The sequence below is a fragment of the Crinia signifera genome, chromosome 7 (assembly GCF_055691185.1).
Source record: "Crinia signifera chromosome 7, ASM5569118v1, whole genome shotgun sequence".
NCBI classification, from domain to species: domain Eukaryota; kingdom Metazoa; phylum Chordata; class Amphibia; order Anura; family Myobatrachidae; genus Crinia; species Crinia signifera.
This window is the reverse complement of record NC_139223.1, coordinates 153,078,033-153,099,311: the sequence shown is the minus strand read 5'-3', so window position 1 is coordinate 153,099,311 and position 21,279 is coordinate 153,078,033.

Genomic DNA, 21,279 nt, shown 5'->3' with positions numbered 1-21,279 from the left:
ATAAAAAATGGAAGGCTCTTCTTACAGGTGGAAAACAGTAAGTGAGTGACAAAAAAAGGGCCCGGGGAGCAACGAGGGCGCTACTTGTGGCTCACCACAGACACAGTCACAACACAAGTGAAGAGTACCTTCCACAGAGATCCAAATAAAAAACACCAACGCGTTTCAACACTGAAGTCTTCCTTGAGGAAGACTTCAGTGTTGAAACGCGTTGTTTTTTTTATTTGGATCTCTGTGGAAGGTACTCTTCACTTGTGTTGTGACTGTGTCTGTGGTGAGCCACAAGTAGCGCCCTCGTTGCTCCCCGGACCCTTTTTTTGTCACTCACTTACTTTTTTCCACCTGTAAGAAGAGCCTTCCATTTTTTTATTGTTACTTCAATAAAACCCCTATTTGAATTATTCAATCTGCTTTGGTGCTATTTCCTTGATGTGGAGAAAAGAAACCATTATGGGTGGATATATCGTTTAGAAGAAGTAAGATCACGTGAGCATCAATCTTAAAAGATACCTTTATATGTTTTATGAAATACTGTGAATGTAAGCTTGCTGTAAGCACCTTATAGTTGATTCAGCACAAAGGGTGACCCTATAAGAATTTATTACCACAAAGACCCATACTGAACGGATTTCATCCTATTTGGAGTTCCTGAAATAAGACTTAAGAACATTTTAAATAGTATTACACTATGTATATTTTTTCTTCTTTTTTTGTATGAGAAATATTGGAGGAGTTGGGATTGTATTACATCTCAGTTTTCATCTCGAGTTACCATACAAGAATACGTAACTATATTTCCCATCTCTTTTGTATGTGCGCAATTATTATTTCACCTATCGCTTGTTTAGAATTGTCATTTTCTGGGGGTTGGAACTTCCTCCTTTGGGTGTTATTACTATTGCTGCACCAGGGCGCAGTAGGGACTGTGAAAATTGTCTTTTTTGGTGGCACCAAGCTATGCCAATTTATTTATGGCATGGTGGGAGGCTACCTCCGTTTGGAGTGGTCACCCTTTTGGTGCCAGCCTGGTGTCGTGGTCCCGGTACATTGACGATATATTGTTCGTCTGGAGGGGAGATGAATCCTCACTAGATACTTTCTCCCAACTACTAAATGGTAATGATCTATCCATTAAACTTACGTTTGAAAAAAGTGAACAGGAGGTACATTTCTTGGATCTCTCAATTTATATAGAGAATAACATAGTGAAAACCAAGAATTACGTAAAAAGCACAGATTGCAATTCATTTATCCCCTACGAGAGTAATCACCACGATAACTGGAAGAAGAGCGTGCCAAAGAGTCAGTTCTTCAGAATAAGGAGGAACTGCACTGATTTGGTGACGTACAACGACCAGGCAAATACCCTTAAATCCCAATTTCTTGCCAAGGGTTATAATCCCGAGATGGTGGAAGTCGCATTAAGGGAAGGGGCTGAACTTGACAGATTGGAGGCTATTAACAAATCTACCAGAAAGAAAAAAGACCCACAGATGGGAGTGCCGTTTATTACTAAGTTCAGCACACAGCACAAACAGGTCGAATAAATAATAAAGAGACATTGGGGCATACTAAATAAAGACCCCCTTTTGGCTAAGCATATAGGACCAGCACCGAAATTCATATATAGAAGGGCTGAGAATATCCGTAATATGGTGGTAAGGAGCGCCATTAATATACCGAACAATAGAAATAATATTAAATCTAAAGGTTTTTATAGGTGCGGGACCTGTAGTATGTGTAAGATATGTAAATCTGACAGTAGTAAAATTATGGGGTACGAATCTTGTTATACAGGAGAGACCTTAACTATTAAAGACTTTATCACATGTGATTACAAGTATTGTATTTACCTGCTGCGCTGTTCCTGCAATAAACAATATATTGGAAAAACAACTAGGGCTTTAAAAATACGTTTAGCAGAACATGTGAGAAACATCAGGAAGGGGGTGGAGACACATAATGTGTCACAACATTTTAAGAACCATCATGGGAGCGATCCCAGTCAAATAAGAGCGTTTTGTGGCATCAGGACCATAAATCCCAATTGGAGAAAGGATGACAGGGATGTCAGACTATCTCAAATGGAGATGCGTCTCATTTATAATCTAAAAACCCTGGTCCCCCGCGGCTTAAACGCCGATTTTGAATTGAAATGTTTTCTCCTGTAAATGTAATTATCAGACTTTTAAGGTTGATATATTATGACTAATACCTCTTTTTTTTAATATATATTCTTGCATGTGGATATGATGGCCGCTACACTATCGCTATATATACTTAGAATCTAACATTGAACAGATGCACTCTGTCCTATGGATACCGGAAGATCGTATTGGTATCCTTGACAACCATGCAGTTTGCGCTTCAGATGCTGAAATGTACAAGCCGGAAGTGATGTAGGATACGGGTGACACGCATATGCGTCCCATAGAGCGGAAGTACAGGCCGGCCGCCGGTGACAACGCAAGCATATGTTTCCAGCCAGAGAGTTTCCGCGATACACCCAGCGGAAGTGACGGCTGAATCTAATGAAGCGCATTTGCGTTCCACTTAGCGGAAGTAACGTCCGCCCCCGGAAGTGGGGATCCGCAACTATGTAGTGACATGGACTTATGCGAAAATCCGGATTGTTATGACTTAGCGTTATATTGTGGATATACCTCATCTGATGCGATTTATTATAAATTGGTAAGATGTTTGCTTTTGGAACTGTTGTTAATAATGTGCTGTTAGGATTACTGTAGGATTTTCAGTGTTGGAAATAGGTTTAGTGAGGAATAGATGGATGCGGAATATGCCGGGTTTTAGGATAGTCCTGGAGGCTTTAGGGTATATAAACCCCCCCAGGACCTTATTTTAATTTGTCTACACCCTGAGGAAGGACCAACAAGGTTCGAAACGCGTTGGTGTTTGCTACAAGATTTTATCCAGGACTCCAAGACACCTACCTTTGTAACATCTGTGGACTTACTGCCTCGAATTGGCCCCCATTCCGGATAAGGTTTTTTTTTGTCGTGGCTGTATTCTGGTTGTTTCTGGAGTATCCTGTTTTATACAATAAATGTTACTTTTTTTATTCTGAACGAGTCGTGTATCCCGGTGCATACTTCCATCGACTGAAGAAACCTTTGGATGTACATAGGGCTTTGTCCCTAGGTGAGTCTATTTCCAATTGTGCCTTTTATCTGATGTTCCATTGAAAGATACCTTTATGCGAACCTCTCCTAGCTGGTCTAGGTGAGTTGGAGTGGTGACTGATTGGGTCACTTTAATATTATCATAAGCTGACGATAATCAGGAGACTGTTCTCTCTTTTTTCCGGTGTCCCGAACAAATAACCTTGGAGGTTTTAAAGGCCGAAAGAAGAGAAAAATTACTGAGAAAGGATCCTGTGAATTAGCGCTGTGGGGATCCACTCCTTGTCGTGTTGTATATGTAACTTTGGGTTTGGTAGCCCTATTTGTGTGATCCTCTAGCTGCTTGTTCCGTGTGAGCGCAGGTTGTTATCCTAAAAAATCTTTTCCCATCTGTACTATTAAATATTAATACTGTATTCCATACTGTATTCAGTGTATAAAAAGACTAATTTTCAGGGCTGTTACCGCTCCCCCAGACTCCCGTACTTACTCCAATGTACTCCAATGTGCTGCATTTGCCTTGTTATTCACAGACTGCACACAATATTTTGCCGGCCTTGCACAGGGTGGAATGTTACTTTGGTAGGGCGGTGGCTATCTTATCAATGTTTCCGCGCGTGGATCTACAATGCCTAAAGATAGTCGACTGCCTCTTGATCGACAGTAATGGTAGTTAAACGCCAGTGTTAGAGCGACAGGAAAATGGTCGAAGGTCACATGGTCGACATGAATTTTTCACGTTTGTTTATGCCAAATGTCACAGGTAAACTTGGTTCGTATTTTGTTATTCAAGTTGACAGAGTGACATTCTAATAGTGTGCTGAGCATAGCGAGGCACCGTGCCCAAAGCATGGGGAGCGCAGTGACAGTGTCCACAGGGACCCCTGTGACATGTGAACCGTCCACCGTTGACCACACTACCATTGCTCTACGCTGGCATCTAACTTCCGTTACGGTCGAGAAGTTTTTCCATTTTGAATAACCCTTTAGCTTCAGTCTTAAGGATGTTCTGGTAAAGAATAACATACTTGTATGTATCAACAAGTTTTAGCTATTAAAAACTCATTCTGTATGATAAATGTTGTTCCAGCCAATCAGCTCCTCTCATGTGTTTGAAAAAATGACAGTTGGAGCTTATTAGCTGGACCACCATTTATCATATACAAGTTTTAAAAACTCGTTGATAAATGGGCCTCTTACTCAAGATGAAACCTGGTGTTTATTGTTGTACTAGTTGTGTTCATTGCCATTTTCTTATAATGAGGTACATGTGTATGCAGTCAGCCAATAGTGTCACATATGAGCAAATGCAATGTTGTTGTTTTTTTGTGTAAAGGTCAGTTTTTTGTTTTTATTATTACTTGTTCATGCAACAAATTATAGGATAAAGACATCAAGAGTGATGCCATCCTCCCTACCAAACAACACTGAAGCCATCTGAAACTATACCCCCCCACAGTGTTTGGGGGGAGGGGCATGGTGTGTATGCACGTGTCGATGCCAGCACCCCACCGAGTCCCCACCATGCCCGATATTGCCAGGCACACACATCGCCTGGTGTGTACCAGGCTTCATATTGATTCACATCAAACCTTGGGACACCATGCAGGGTAATGAAAGAAGGAACAAGATCATTCCATCCTTCGTTAACATCACTCCAGTGTGTATGGGCAATCTGGACTGACGGAGATATGTACCAATATTGGAATGAATCCCAATCACTCCATTGGGTACACCTACCTTAAGACTTAGGGCAGTATTCAATGTCAAATATGTTTAGGATTCGCTGCACACTCGCTGTGTTCCGGAGGGCTGGCTGCCACTCGCTCTCCCTGTATTCAATGTCGGAGGGGCCAGTTGCCCCTCGCGACCAATCTTAACCCCTACAGCGGACGAGCGTCCGCGGCAGGGAGCCGTGGGACAGTGGCAGGCAGGGAGATTGAAGTCTCAATGCCTGCCCCAGAACTTTTGTGGAGGGGAGGAGGGCTCCCCGGGACCCAGGCAGCACAAGCTGCCCCCCCCCCCCCACCCCAGAGCCAGCAGGGGACCTGGTATAGTCACTGCTCCTGATCATTCATATGTAATGATCGGGTGCAGTGAATATATGAATATCTAATGAGCGGCTCGGCTCCCGGCCCCCTGCTGGCTGCTCTGTGTAAAAAAATATATATATATATTTTTTTAAATTAAAATACATATTCATGTGCTATAAGCACATGAATAAAAATAACATGCCCCTTCACAGAATAAAATTTCTGATTTTTTGACACCAAAATTAAAACAAAAAAACTTTTATTTTAATAGTTCACATTCCACTTCTCCATAAAAAAATGGAGAATTGCTACACTGAGAGACACGGCGAAAATCACTTAGAAAGACGGTGAGAAGTGCACATTGAATAGGGTTGTTCGCTTTTTGGGACCAAAATTCTCTGTCCAATGCGAGAAAAGCACAAACTCGCCATAAAACACGGCAAATTTTTCTCATTGAATACTGCCCTTAATGAACATTTTTAGATTGAAGATGCTTAGTGTACCACTCCTGTATCCGTGTGTCCCTGGGAAATTGTAACATCCTGGATGTGAGATAATTGAATATGAAGCTGTGAATACCTTTTCTCTATTACTCTTTCATTTTGTTTGTTCTGTAATTCTGAGGAACAACTCACTTCAGATAAATGGATGTAAGGGTTTGTCCAGGTAGGTATACCTTAGGTAACCTTAAAGCTTATAGGCTTGTGTATGTGATTCAAGAGTCCAAAGGTATGTGCTCTGAAAACAAATGGAGAAATTACACATTATACCACACACCATTACACTTTATGCCACACACACCATAATGCCCATTACACTTTATGCCACACACACACACCATAATGCCCATTACACTTTATGCCACACACACACCATAATGCCCATTACACTTTATGCCACACACCAAAATGTCCATTACACATTATGCAACACACACACACACACACACACCGTAATGCTTATTATACATTATATGGGGGTCGTGGACCCCCACAAGGGAGACTAACCCCTGTCAGACGGGATCTCCCCTGACGGAGCACTGTCAGTCGGGATTCCGATGTCGGTGTACTGGCTGTTGGTATGCCGATTGTCGGCCAGTCATCCAGCACCCCTCAACCTGATATGGGTGTATTGAGCCTATATTAGATCATCTCTTGTTTTTAAATATGTTTTCTGCACAGGTACTGTATTTCGTTTTTCAGGTCCATTATATAATATCAGACAGAACCTAAAGTGAGGGTACATTTACTAAAGCTTCTAAAAGTGAAAAGTGGGGAGTGGAGATGTTGCCTATAACAACCAAAGCCAATCACATTCTAGCTATCATTTTGGGGGGGGGGTTACTAAAATGGGAGTTCTATTTCACAGATGATGTTGCTATGAGATACTATTATCTTCTAGTAGGTGCTAAATAAATAAGAAGTAGGTTCTGATTGGTTGCCCATAGCAACATCCCATCTGAACCAGAACTCCCATCATAGTAAATTTCCTTGTGGATATGTAATGTACGATGGTGAAACTATGTAAAAAAGAAAAATAATCTAATGTATTACATAAGACATACCTCCCAACTTTGTGCTGATCGGGACTCCTGGTGCCTTGATATGGTTGAGGGGGATGACCTCTTTGGAAGGGGTGTGGCTTCACGGAGATGATGCTCCCGCAAGGCCACGCCCCCGTTTTGCCACCTTGGGGGCATAGCCAGAGCTCTGTGAGCTGGCCCCTGTCCCCCTGCGTGTGTGGTGCCCTGGTTCCCCACTAGAAATGCAGGCTGGGACATGCAGGGTTAATGGATGGCTGCCGCAGCAGCAATCCTGATTGACAGGCCAAGGACACAGACAAGATTGGCTGAAGAGAGGACTCTCGTGAAGGGAGGAGGTGGAGTGTGGCGGACAGCAGGAGCGGAACGTAGACCGGCTGAAGAGGGAGATAGGCGATACCCGCGGCAGGAGTGATGGCTGCAGGACAGTGATCGGGCCGCGCAGCGGAGGAAGAGAGCCGACAGACGCCGAGGCTGGGAGGAGAACCGCGTGGCAGCCGGAAAGCGTGAGCCGCGCCGGGCGACAGGCAACCTCCCTCCCTCGCGCGTCGGAGCAGAGAGTGAGGACGCGGAGTGACGCGCTGAAGCGGGGCCCAGCACAAGGGGAGACGTGGTGGCCGACAGCCACAGCAGGCCGCCCCCCCTTTCCTTTGAGGGACTGGAGTGCGCACCATACGCCCAGCCAGTACCTGCCAAGCAGGTGGGAGAGTCACTGAGTGCGGCAACGCTGCGGCTGCAGCGCCCGCACTAGTGTACCCCACCAGGGAAGAGGAAGACCAGCAAGGGACCCCAGTCCAGAAGCCGGACGTCAGGAGCCAGAGTTTGTGACAGGCTGGAGCCTGCAACTGTGACCAGTCACCAGGTACTGATTCTATGGCCTGCCACCCCACACAACCGTTCCCCTTGCCCACTGTTGCCGGCACTACCCCGCTCTAGTACCAGAGCTCCCAGCACTGAGTCCTCCCCAGCGGTCCCACTACCATACCCCACCTGGGTGCCAGGCCCAATTGAACATCACCTCCCCGCTTGTTGCCCACGTAATAGCCTCCATCCCGCCTAAGGGGTGCCCGCATTTGTTGAGCCCTAATCTGTAGGAGGACATTTTGTGTCCGACAGCGCCATTTTGTGGCCAGCCAAGGAACATCAGTGTTCATTGATTCCCTCTGTTTGTAAGAGGACAGCGCCACCTTGTGGCTAACTCTGGTACATCACCCTTTGCTAACAAGGGTCATCCTTTTGAGGGCCGTATTCAGCCAACTTTTGTTAATGATCTCTTCCGCCTAAAGGAGCCCAAGTTTATTGTTATGTCGAAGCCCTTGTGGAATTGACACCTTCTCGACCCCTGTGCACAGGTAGTCTGGGACTGAGCTATATTTAAGGTGACGTCACCCCGGGTTTAAGTGATTGCTTACTGTATTGATGTTTGATGTGATGTGCCCAGGTAAGATGTACTTCAGGAATGATTAGAAGGTAAACTTCAGTGTTAACGGTGCCGTGTCGACTTGTCGATCCAGTGGTAACGTTAAAGCGGGGGTGTTTGACCCTGAACACCGTACGGTACCCTGAACACGTGAAGTCTGCAAGCCCTAGTGGACTTCTGTCAAACACCAGTTGTCGGAATAAGTATTATAATTATCTGTTGTTCACCAATGTGTCTTCAACCTCAGCGGCTGCTCCGTGGTGAGGGTCAGTGGGCAAAGGTTGCATTTAATTTACAATAAATCTGAGTTGTACCGCAAAACGTTGTCCCCTTTCATTGAAGTGTTCCTCTCCTGTCCACCGGAGAATAGAAGAGCGGACGAACCCGAGTCGCCACTGAAGCATCAAGGTAAGGGGAACCTGTTCCCTTCGTGCACCGGACACCACACATGCACACAGTGACTATTCCCCACTGCTATGCTAAGCAGAGCAGCGGGTAAGCAGGTGGGACTTTCAACTGCCCCCCTCAGTGGGATACTGCCTGTCCTGGATGGGACCATCCCTAAAAAAGGGACGGTCCCATGAAAATCGGGACAGTTGAGAGGTTTGCATAAGATACTGTAAGTACGATATAGTGTAACTGTACAATCTGCTTGAGGCATCTTAAAAATAAAGTAAGCAATGCTGCACTGAAGGTATACCTGCAATTATAGGCTGCTAAACTGATTGAACTGCGTGATGAATTCAATAATGGTACATACAGTATGGATATAAAGCATACCTAGAGATACAATACATAAAAATAAACACACAGTAAATAGGAAGGGGTGGAGTTGATGGGCCTGTGAGAGGAGTCATCTCTAAGGGAGGAAGCCGCTCAGTGCATATGCTTTCCCCCTGCCTGGCGCCATCAGCAGGGTGGGCGGACGGCTTTGCGTAGCGCAGCGCTATGCAAAGCCGTCCAGAAAGCCACTCATCTGATGGTATTACCAGCAGATGAACAGCTTTCCCAGAGATAATGCGGGAACGTGCATCACCGCCAGGCCATACACACTGGGCAGCTTTGAGCTGAAAGCCGTTCAAATTCAAACTTGTTGTTTTGAGCGTCTTTCAGCTCAAAATCGCCCACTGTGTATGGGCCTTAAGTGTTAGATGGAACCTTTACATTATAACCATTTATGTTTGGATTTATTGGGGTCAATAAACTGATACAGGTCATTCATTTTAGTATTTAAGCCTACCAGGTCCTCCTAGACAACTAAAAGTTAGTTGATATTTTCTGTCTTCAACGCAAAATGAAATGAAAACATAATCCCTCCGATCGTACCACTTTGCAGATGCTGACTGCATGTTGATGTGGTTCTATCGGCTCTCTGCACACGCTGCTTCTCTCGTAGTGTCCATCGCACGCTGCTAGGAGCCTAGTTTTTAAAACTGCCATCCTGTCTGTCACTGCAGTGCCACTGCTAGATGTGCCAGGTGTTTGTGCCACCCACTTGTGCCTCTTTCCTGATCTTTTATTGTTAGTCCTCCATTTGTTTCAGTACAAAGCACCCCTGGGCTTATACGCCAGACTCAGCAGCACCCCTGGACTTATACACCAAACTCAGCAGCAACCCTGTCGTTTTAATGATTGGTTTGTTAAACTGTGCATGTCCGGTTAATAACTTAATACATCATAAGGGTAGGTGGGAGGACCCAAGGAAAATTCCACCCTGCACCTATTTTCTTTGCATTATGTTGTCTTTGGAGCATTTTTTTGGCAGAGTTTTTTTAATTTGCCATCCTGTCTGCTGCAGCAGTGCCACTCCTAGATGGGCTACGTATTTGTGCCACCCACTTGTGTCACTTAGCATAGTTATCCACATACCTTCGTGCAACCTTTTGGCCTAAAAACAACATTGTGAGCAGTGCTGTAACAATGGGTCAGAAAAACCCCATGGCGGCTTGGGGGAGCCAGCGCCGGCGGAGACTGAAGGTCCATGATGCTGTTGCTGGGAGACCAGCATCACAGCCTGGGGTATAGCAGTGCACCTCATTCCAGAGGTGATGGGGCAGCGCAGGATATGCATATGTAGATATGTATATGTAGAATAGGCCCCGCAGGGTTGTGGGTAGCGTTCCCTTCCTCGTCCAACGGAGCCTTCTTGCTGCTGACTCTGAATTAAAAGCTCCAAGCGGTGTGACCTATCAGAGGCTCAGAGCTCCTTCAGTCGCGGTCCTTCAACCAGACAGAACATCAGAAGAGCTGCGGAGAGTGAATAAGTGAGTGGCTGTCCTCTCTCTGCTTCCTGTCACACCAGCCCCCTTACCTCTCCATCCTGTGTGCACTCTTCTTTCCCTCCCACAGCACCAATGCCCTCACAGCTCCAACTTCCCCCATTCGTGACACCTGTGACTCCCCTTCTCCACACAGGCTACCCTCTCCTGCCTTTTCTCCCCTCACAGCTCCAACCCCTCCCCCCCATTTGCGACACCCACAATCCCCCCTCCCCCGCACAGGCTACCCTCTCCTCATACTTGCCTACTTTTGAAAATTAGTTTCAGGGAGATTCTAGAGTGTGAGAGTGTGCATGGCACGCCAATAAGGGGGCGTGACATGCTCCACCTTTGGGTGTGTCCATTGCCGATGAGGGTGGTATCCTGTAGTGGCAGGTGGAAACTAAGGACCTGAGTCAGTATGAATTGTATATGCTGCAAGCCTGGGTAAGTCAGACCTTATGCAGGCTTGTTGTTGCAGGAGGAATTGTGACGTTATGGAAACAGCGTACACAACAAAATCCTTGTCCTCGCCATGGCCGGAAAAAGGGGGGCAACAAGCTCCTGGTTTCCAAAATGTCATCTGCACCCACCCCTGTAGGGAAATTCAGTACGGAATAAGGCTGTAAGATATTACTAAATACAGCATGCTTATGTGATCGTATGGAGCTGCTGAGGCAGAAGAACCACATGCACTAACCTGGGAGCACCAGTCATATTCCTCCCCCAGCCTCTCCTCTGAGCTCCTAGCTGGCCTGTGCTGTCAATCTCCCCACAGCTGCTTCCTGTACTTGTTCTCTGTCACTCTCCCTCCTGGATGTCTCCAGCATGCAGCTCCGAGTCCCAGATAAGGGGAGAGAAGGGAGGGCTCCGCTGCTGCTGCCACTGCTTCTGGTAAAGTCTCCCTGACGGGTGACTGCTAGCAGGCTCTGCTGGGCGGCTCTCACATGGACTATGCATGCTATTACTAAGCCCCGCCCCTATCGCGCCGGAGTAGCGCATGCACGATCCGGATTTTCAGACCGGGCTGTGGAATTCCGTGGGATTGGGAATGCTTTGGGGCACCGGGACTGGGGGCTGGAGCGGGAGCCTCCCGCAAAATGCGGAAGTGACGACAACCATGCCTCTCCGGTTTTCTCTCCCCTCCCAGCTCCGACCCCTCCCCCCCCACAGGCTACCCTTTCTCCCATCCCTTCTAGTTACGCCACTGATTGTGAGGTGTGAGGTGTTCAGGATAGACTGAATGAGTAGAAATTACTGTTATTGAGGTTAATAATAGCATAGGAGCAAAAAATAAAACTAATTCTGCAATTTTAGCGGTTTTTATGTTTTTTTTTTTTAGAAGTTCAGATCCAAAACAAGAAATACAAAACACGAAAAGGGTGGTGTTTTGGAACAGATCCAGACACAAAACATGGCCAGAGATACAGACCCAAAACACGAAAAGTGCCCGGTGCACACCCCTAATATGTTTCCTTCTGCTGCAGAAGGTAACTGAACTTCTGAATGACCAATTGTGAAATAAGTGAACGTTACATAAACCTGAGCCAATATTGATCTTAACACGTGCTCTTCTGGCAGACGCGCATAGCATTCCAGAGCGCACTAGAACGTGACAGACTAAAGTGAATTCCCAGCACACCCCAGAGACAAATACATTTAATAAACAAGACAATTCCAGACACAAATCAGCGTATATATAATAATGTCCATCGTGGGCTAATGCTGCAGGCTGCATGGTAATAAGGCATCAAACTCTAAGCTAAATGCAATGCTGTTTAGGCTGCAGGCAATTCAGGGCAGAGAGGGAGGGAGAGCAGGGTATTGGATGACTTGCCGACAGACTGGACTCCGGCGGTCACAATACCGACACCAAAATTAGGACTGTCTGAGAGTCGCAATCCCAACCAACAGGGGCTATTCTCCCTTGTGGGGGTCCAGGAGAAAATAACCTGTTATGACTTAAGTGAGCCACCGAGACCGCAGCATGGCAAGTGCACCTTGCCCGCATGGGTCTTTTTTGTGCTCCCATTTGAGGATGTATTAAAGTGGTGGAAGATAGGTGAGACAAGGAGGTTTCAATAGTTGAGGCAAAAGATAGCGATTAGAGTAGAGCTTTGATTGCATGTAGGGTGAGAAAGACTCTAAGCCCGGCAATGGCACAAAGGCCCTTATTCTGCTTGGTGCGGCCGGAGCCGCATATGCGGCTCCGACCGTGCAGGCGAATCCCCGCCTTCCATACGGATCGCCACGGCCGTCCGTACGCGGACATGTGGCGGTCCGCATGAAAATGGCGGGGGATACGCCTCCACCATCTTGGAGCAGCCCCCTGCATTCGATGGTCGCCGACCATCGAAGGCAGGGCCGCACGCTCCACCAGCTCCCGCAACCATAGACCTCACGGACACTTGTCCGTGTGAAAGCATGTATGGGGGCGGGCAGCTGACATCCGGCGATGTCAGATGCCCGCCCCCAACACATGCGTCACAGCCTCATTACCATGCGTACGACCCGCGTTTGCATGGGAACGCCCATGAAACGCGGGGCGTATGCATAGGGAAATGAGGCTAAGTAGCCCCTCACGCCCCTATCCACCCCCTTTGCGGCGGTAAAAAAAATTGTGCGGCGATTTCGCCTGCACATGCGCAGAGTGCCCTCTGCACATGCGCAGAGCGAAAACATCGGCGGAACGGCCGTAAGCGGCCGTTACCGCTTAGATCGGAATAAGGGCCAAAGACTGGCAAGGGAGAAAACTAGATATGGAGAGGGATTGGGGGAAGACTTGAGGGTGATACCAAGGTTGTAAATATGAGGAGGAGAGCGGCATTTTGTCAATGATGAGAGTCTCTCATGGGGGTATAAAGATTACAGAACAGTAATTATTAGAGAGAGAGAATGAGCTCAGTTTTGTCCATATTGAATTAGGACATCCATGAGATGACAGAAAGACATTTGAGCATGAGAAGCAGCCAATAGGTAAGTAAGTTTCTGGTTGGATGCAAAGAGCAGGGGAGGACACTTTGTAATCATTCTATTCACAAGAGCCACTCTTATGTCATCCTTATCCTCTCCCAGTTGCAGGATATTTTCAGGATTCATGCACTCTTTGGAATGACTTCCCACATACAAGACTTACATGTGCCCTTCAAACCTTCAAGCAATCTTCAGACAAGCTTATCAAATTCCAGAACCACTCTCTACCACCAGTCTATTCACTCAATTACCAATGTACATGTATTCTCTCCAGTACTTTAGCACCTATCTGACCACCTACACCAACACATCTGTGTTGTTGGGTCCCAAAAGTACTTTCACCTCTTAGCTGGAACAATATGAAATGTACGGCACTTCACTTCATGTGTCCTACAGGTTGTAAGCTTGTGAGCAGGGCCATTTTACCTGCTTGTCTTGTGTCATTACTGTATTTGTTCCCAATGGTAAAGCATTGTAGAGTATGCTGGTGTAATGTACATTTTTTTTATTAATAATAGAAATAATAATAATAATAATAATAATAGACATGACTCTGATCATTTTCTGAATAATGCTGCTTTCCCACTGCAGACCAGTTTAAAGTACTGGTAATCTTAAATGGTATTTAAAACGGTATTAGCATTCCCACTGCAGCAGATTACCGTTTTAAATACCATTTAAGTACCATTCCCATTGCAGTGAACCGTGTAAAATGTAGAGTGCCTAACCCCCCCCCCCAGTGTAAAGAGTGCCTAATCCCTCCCCCCCCCCAAGTGTAAAGAGTGCCTAACCCCCCGTACCTGCCCTGTGCCCCCACCTCCCCTCCCCTTGTACTTACCTGCACGGGGATGCAGGGCAGTGGGGAGGCAGCGGGGGTCCATGAGGGGTACAGGCAGTCCCAGTGCCTGATGAGAACTAGTAGTTCTCACTTTGCACATATGTAATGAGTGCACGTGCATACTAATGAGCCGCTCATTACATATGCGCATATGTAATGAGCGGCTCTTTATTATGTACGTGCACTCATTACACATGCACAAAGTGAGAACTACTAGGTCTCATCAGGCACTGGGACTGCCTGGAGGCTAAATAACGTTTAAGAGGCATCCCCACTGCCTCTTAAACGTTATTTTAACGTGTAGGACTCTGCTTTAAAAACGGGTTGAAATACCATTTAGCTTTAAACGGTATTTCAACTCTGGCACTTTCCCACTGCAGCCTTAAAACGGTAAATTGCGCTGAAAATCGGCAATTTACCATTTTTTAGCTGCAGTGGGAAAGGGGCATAACTCTACTATATAGGACTTATAGCTTAAATACAAGACATTGCATAATGAATTCATTCCATTCATTGTCGCCACAATCCTCCATATTAACTTTAAGGGTAATTGTGGTGCTCAGGAAAGGCGGCCAGTAACCCTTTACCTTTATCTGGACTCCAGGAGCTTGATCACGGTGTATTCTTCTTACTGGAGGCTCGGCCGAGACATGAATGAGGCTAAAGTAATGATTCAAGGGTGTTTATTAACAACAACGATAATACCTGAGCGGATGACCAGCGGGTTCACCCACAAGAGTAATCAGAGTAGCCAAGTGCAATTTTTGTCAGAGGCGAGGTTATAGAACACAGTATAAATAACGAGCTAATCAGCCTCCTAGTCAATCAACACATCTAAGGCAAGCAATGCTAAATCAATACATTCACTGTAAAAAGCAAAATATGGCGATAACAGGTTATAACAAATTACTGCAGCACATCAATCCCAATAACATTTAGGATCGCACGTGAAGACTATACTGTAAACACGGTCACGTGACTGGGTACCCAATGAGTGTGTCTTTACTCACTGCCTCTGAGGCAGGCCTGTGCACAGGGCTAGTGTTGGGGTCAGTGAGAGGCCTCTATTCCGCTACTGCGCAGTCATGTAGAGCCTAAGAACAGTCTTCCTGGGGAACTACAGACGACACTGAAGGGAAAAGGTCCGGAATCCAAAAAAAAACACTGAAATCTCTGCTTGAGTGTTGGGAAAGGAAGTTCCTAATTCAGGCCACAAGATGGCGCTGTAGGATCTCTATTGAAGATATAACAGTACTCTGTAGAGTAAAGGGGCCTGATTCTACAGCGCAGGGGCTGGTGAGCGATCTTTAGGGCAGTCTTCTCACTCTGTAATTACAGACCAGACCGTGGGGGGAGAAGCAATCCCCTTCTTCTGGGGAACGCAGGTGCCCTGTGGTTCAGGCAGGATAGCAGGTGGCAGGGTAGCAGGTGCCCTGTGGTTCAGGCAGGGTAACAGGTGGCAGGGTAGCAGGTGCCCTGTGGTTCAGGCAGGGTGGCAGGGTAACAGGTGGCAGGGTAGCAGGTGGCAGGGTAGCAGGTGGCCTGTGGTTCAGGCAGGGTGGCAGGGTTCTCTGGTGGGGCTCCTCCAGACGGTGATAGAGGGGGCTTCAACTTACAGTTTGGTGCGGCTCCTGCCGTGGAGCCAGGATGTCCCCGAGGTCTGTCCGTCAGTGCTGGATCCTTCTTCCGCAGGGGGGGCACGCTAGTGTGGGCGCTGCAGCCGCAGCGTTGCCACACTCAGCCTCGCCGCACTCGCCCTGCTGTGTCCAGCCGCCGACTGCTCCCGCTGTCGCCTTGGTGACGCGGCGTCTTCTGCTGTTGTGTCTCCCCGTCTGCGCCTCTCTGTCTCTGCGCCGGGGACGCTTGAGGTGTGACGCGGCAAGTCTCCCAGTCTCGTCCACACCCGCGCTGACGGTCCCTCTGCTGCTCACGCCGGTCTTCTCCAGGCCGCGGCTGGCTGTTCGTCTCTGGGTCGGGTCTTCAGGACGCTGCCGGATCTCTCCGCCCTCCGGTAATTCCCCCTTCTTATTTCCTCGCTGTCTTCGCGCGCTTCGGCTCAGACACACCCCTCTCTCTGCCCGGGCTCCCCGCTCCTCCAATCCTGGGGCATCTCCTCCCCTCCTCCTTTCGCGCCCTGCTTTGGCTGCAGATTAACCCTGTGAGGCCCTGCTGTAATGTGGCTGCTGGGATATAGTTGCCTAGCAACTTTCCTGTGGGGCACCTCATGGCCATGTCTTAGGGCAGCCTCCCCCAAAGTACACACAGGGTTTGGGGTGTCACATGCCTCCCTGTTTGAAGGATGCCAGTCCCCGGGCATCCATTTACGGACTATCAAAAGTCCTGGATATAGTCCCGAACATTAATACAAGAGGGTGGGGCTCCTGGAATGTCCTTTCAAAAGGGTCACTGTAACTAGCAAATGTCGGACAAACTTTAACACTCTTACAATTTTTGTTTTTTTTTATATACATATGTACAAAAGGAATCTGGTAATACAGTGCTGGTTACATTCGGTAGCGGAGTGGTAACACTCCTTTGGTGCACCGCTCAGATCTTCGGACTTCTCTGACCGGAGTACGGTGGACGGCAGGGATGTCAGCAGGGTCGGCTTGTTCTTCGGTTACTGGCCTTACAGGACTTCCGCGACGTGCGGTCTGTACTGGGATTCCTGGGGTAGAACCACTTGTGAACAGCAACAGTTCGATCGGATCATGAAGGGGAATGGGCTCGGCCGAGCCAAAGGGTTCTTCGTCGGAGGAGTCTCCTCTTGCTGACGGGGGTTCTCTGATGCACAGCTTCAATTGGTTCCGAGACACAGTGAGGACAGGCCCTTCAGGACCGCGCTGAATTTGATAAGTGTACACATCACTGTCAGGGATGCGGAGTACTGTATACGGGGTAGATTCCCACATGGTGTCTAGTTTGCTGGAGCGATGGTGTTTCCTCTTCCACACTTTATCTCCGACTTGGAGCAGGGTTGGTCGGGCTCCAGCATCATAGTCGTTCTTTTGTCTGAGGTGGGCGGCCTCCATCTGCCGCTGTACAATCCCTCTGGCATCTTCCATTCTCTGTTGGTGGTCCCGGACCCAATCCTGCTGTGCTTGGGGGCAGCGGGTCCCAACAGGTGACAGGTCCATATCTCTAGGCAGCTTCCCGTGTCGGCCAAACAGGAGGTAATAGGGAGTGAATCCCGTAGAACAGTGTTCTACGTTGTTGTAGAGGTATGTGAGTTCGGCCAAGAGACGTGGCCAGTGAGTACGCTGTTCTGTGGACAGGCTTCGGAGCATGCCTAGGATGGTTCTGTTGGCCCTCTCACATTGGCCGTTCCCCTGTGGGTGGTATGCCGTAGTTTGTACCTTCTTGCAGCCGTATGTGGAGCAGAGTTCGCGAAACAGCTGGGAGTTGAAGGCGGGCCCCTGATCGGTCAGGATTCTCTCTGGGTATCCGTACGGCTGTACAAAGTGTTTCCAGAACATCTCAGCGGTTGTCTTCGCGGTCAAGTCTCGTACCGGGACCACTACGAGGAACTTCGTGTAATGATCGGTCATGGTCAGGGCGTACACGTGTCCGCTCGCACTGGGCTCCAGCTTGACGTGGTCGAGCGCCACCAGTTCTAGCGGGTAACTGCTTTTGATGGGGTGCAGGGGATCTTTTTCTCCCGCGGCGGGGTGTCTTTTGAGGCTACAGGGGACACATTCGCGGCACCACCGCTCTACATCTTCTCTCATCCCGATCCAAAAGAATCTGGTCCTCAACACCGCCTCAGTTTTCTGGGTGCCGAAGTGTCCGGAGTCGTGGTGGTAGGCCTGTAAGATCTTCGGAGCCTGCTGTCTCGGGACCACTATCTGGGTGATGGTCTGTTGGGTCCCGGGATGAAGGCTTACACGAACGAGCAAGCCCCGGCGCTCCTGTAACCGTTCTCGATGCCGCACCAACTTCACCAGTTCTGGGTCAGCCGTCAGTCTCTGTTCTCTGGACAGTCCCCGACGCTGTCTGAGCAATCGGGCAAGGTCTCGGATCACAGGGCTCTTGCGCTGTACTTCTGACCAATCAACTTCGGGCATCTCAAAAGCTGTCGGGTCATGGTGGCTGTTCGCTGCGATTGACAAGGGCTCCGAGTAGATCATGGTCTGGAACAGGGGGGTCTCAAGTTCCTCGGCCACGTCTCCGCTTTCCTCGGGAACGTCAGTAACTGGAAGGCGGGACAGGGCATCGGCGTTCCCATTTTCCTTGCCGCTCCTGTATGCTACTGTGTATCGGAAGTTAGCAAGACGGGATACCCAGCGTTGTTCCATAGCCCCTAACTGTGCGGTGTTCAAGTGCGCCAGGGGGTTGTTGTCTGTCTTGATCACGAAGGGGGTTGCTGCCAAATAATTTTTAAATTTTTCCGTTACTGCCCAGATGAGGGCAAGCAACTCCAGCCGAAAGGTACTGTAGTTCTCGCAGTTGCGCTCAGTTTTGCGGAGCCCCCTACTGGCGTATGCGATTACTCGTTCTTTGCCATCTTGTACTTGAGACAGGACTGCTCCCAGCCCTTGGTGGCTGGCGTCGGTGTACACAAGAAAGGGTTGCTCATAATCCGGATAGGCCAGTAGAGGTGCACTCGTTAATGAAGCTTTCAGTTGGTCGAATGCCCGCTGGTGTTCTTCCCTCCAGTCCACTGGGGTGGGCCCTTTTCTCTCCTGGCCAGACTTCCCTCTCAGTAGTTCATGGAGCGGGGCTGAGAGACTGGCAAACCCTTCTACGAATCGGCGGTAATAGCCGGCGAACCCCAGAAAACTTCTCACTTCTCGCACTGTGCGGGGTACCGGCCAATTGTGGACAACTTCGATCTTCTCCGGGTCTGGTCGGACGCCTTGAGCACCAACGATGTGTCCCAGATAAGCCACTTCGGGTTTGAGGAGATGGCACTTCGCTGGTTTGAGCTTCAGCCCCGATTTGGCGAGCAACCGGAACACTTCTTCCAAGTGCTTGAGATGTTCTTCATACGTTCGGGAGAAGATGATGACATCGTCCAGGTACAACAGGATCATCTCGAAGTTGTGGTGTCCGAGGCAGTGTTCCATCAATCTCTGGAACGTTGCGGGTGCGTTACATAACCCGAAAGGCATCCTCTCAAACTCGAACAGCCCCATTGGCGTTGTGAACGCGGTCTTTGGGATATCTTCGGGGGCCATGGGGACTTGCCAGTACCCGCTCATGAGGTCTAGTGTGGAAAAGAAGGCGGCTGTCTTCAACGCCGTTAAGGACTCTTCTATGCGGGGCAGAGGGTAGGCGTCCTTGTGTGTCACCGCATTGAGCTTGCGATAGTCAACGCAAAATCGCAGGCTGCCGTCCTTCTTCTTTACGATGACTATCGGAGAGGCCCACGGACTGTGGCTTTCACGCACCACTCCGGCTTCTCGCATCTCATCAATCATTTTCCGCACCGGCTGGTACATGGCAGGGGGGATAGGCCGATGTCTCTCTTTAATAGGGTGACTCGTTCCCGTGGAGATGTGGTGGCACACGTCTCTGGCTCTTCCAAAGTCGGATGGGCTCTGGCTGAACGCCACCGCATTCCTCCGGACTACCTCGAGGATGCAGTCCTGTTCTTGTCTGGTGGTCTCCGGGCCTCCAATCTGGATCTCTTTCCACCATGCCTTCCCATCGTCCGCATTCGCCGGTCCCTCTTCTTCCTTCCCGCTGTCAGTTGCAGACGTCACATTATGCCCCACGACGTCTTGGAAGTCGACATGAAAGATTCTGGCGATAGGGCAATGTCGGTGCAACCTGACTGGGTGGTTGTGTGGGTTGACTACCCGGACTGGCACTCTCCCATTCTGGACTCGGGCCAATGTTCGGGCTACGGCGAAAGGTGGCTGGCTGTCGTGTTCGTACGGCTCTAGAACGGCGTCGTACGCTCCTCCTCCTGGCCCAATTCTGGCCTTGCACCAGATGACATGTTCAGAGTTCGGCAGCAGTAGGACCGGTTGTCGATCGGTGACGCGGGCTTTGCCGACTTCTCCTCTTGCGTCCGCAAACTTCTGTTGGCCCTGCAGGACCCGCAGCGTATGCTGCATAGTCCTCTGCTCGTGGGGTTCCGCTCTCTTCATTTCCCTCTGGAGGGCTTCCACCATTTCTTCTGGGCAATGTTTGAGAATGTTCATTCCCAGGATTACTGGGGGGAGGTGCTCACATGATGTTGTAGTCACTAGGTAGCCTTGTCTCTTCAAGGTGGCTTGACCGATCTTTACGTCTGCCTCCCAGTAGCCCTGGTAATTGATTGGCTGGCCATTACTGGCTAACAGGTGGAGCCACGTCGTGGGGGGCATGACAATGTCTTTCCGCATCCAATGGCGGTCAAACTCTTCTAGTTTAATGGTGGAGACTTGGGAGCCTGTGTCCAGGAGTGCTTCCACTGCCACGCCATTGATGGTAATTGTCACGTGCGGGCATTCTCCCACGAAGCGGGGCCACCATTCTTGTTTCGGTGGACCTAATAACGGTTGTCTTCCCGAGGGTCGGTCCTCCTCCTCGGGGGTACTTCGTTTAAATCACCCTGTGGGCAGTTCCTTTCAATATGTCCGCTTTGACGGCATCCACGGCAAATCGGCCTTCCGTCTTCATCGAATCGGTCGGTTGAGCGTCTTCCCGACTCTCTGGGTACACTCCACCGAGGCCGATCTCTCCTCTCTCGCTGCGGACGCCAGTCCCTGTGTCGGGTTTCACTCTGATCTAAGCGTTGCCCCATTCGCGCCAGACCTAGAGTCAGCTCGGTCAGTTTGTCATTGATGGCACTAAGGGGGTCGGGTACCGTTGGGGTTTGCACCTCTTGGAGGACTGTCCCCTTCTTCTTCGCCACTCTGTAAGGTACGACTTCGGAGTGATTTCCCACGTCGTCGTCGTCTTCTGTTGTTACGTCCTCTTCAAAATCTGTATTTCGGTTTTGCCCTAGCACCTTCAATGCCGACTCCTTGAACTCGGCGAAGCTACAGTCCTCTTTTTGTTTTCGCCACATGCGGAGTTGAGTACGGGTGGCTTCTTCTCTTGCCCCTTCAATGAAGAGGTCTATGAGCATTTCGTCAGCTTGCTGTA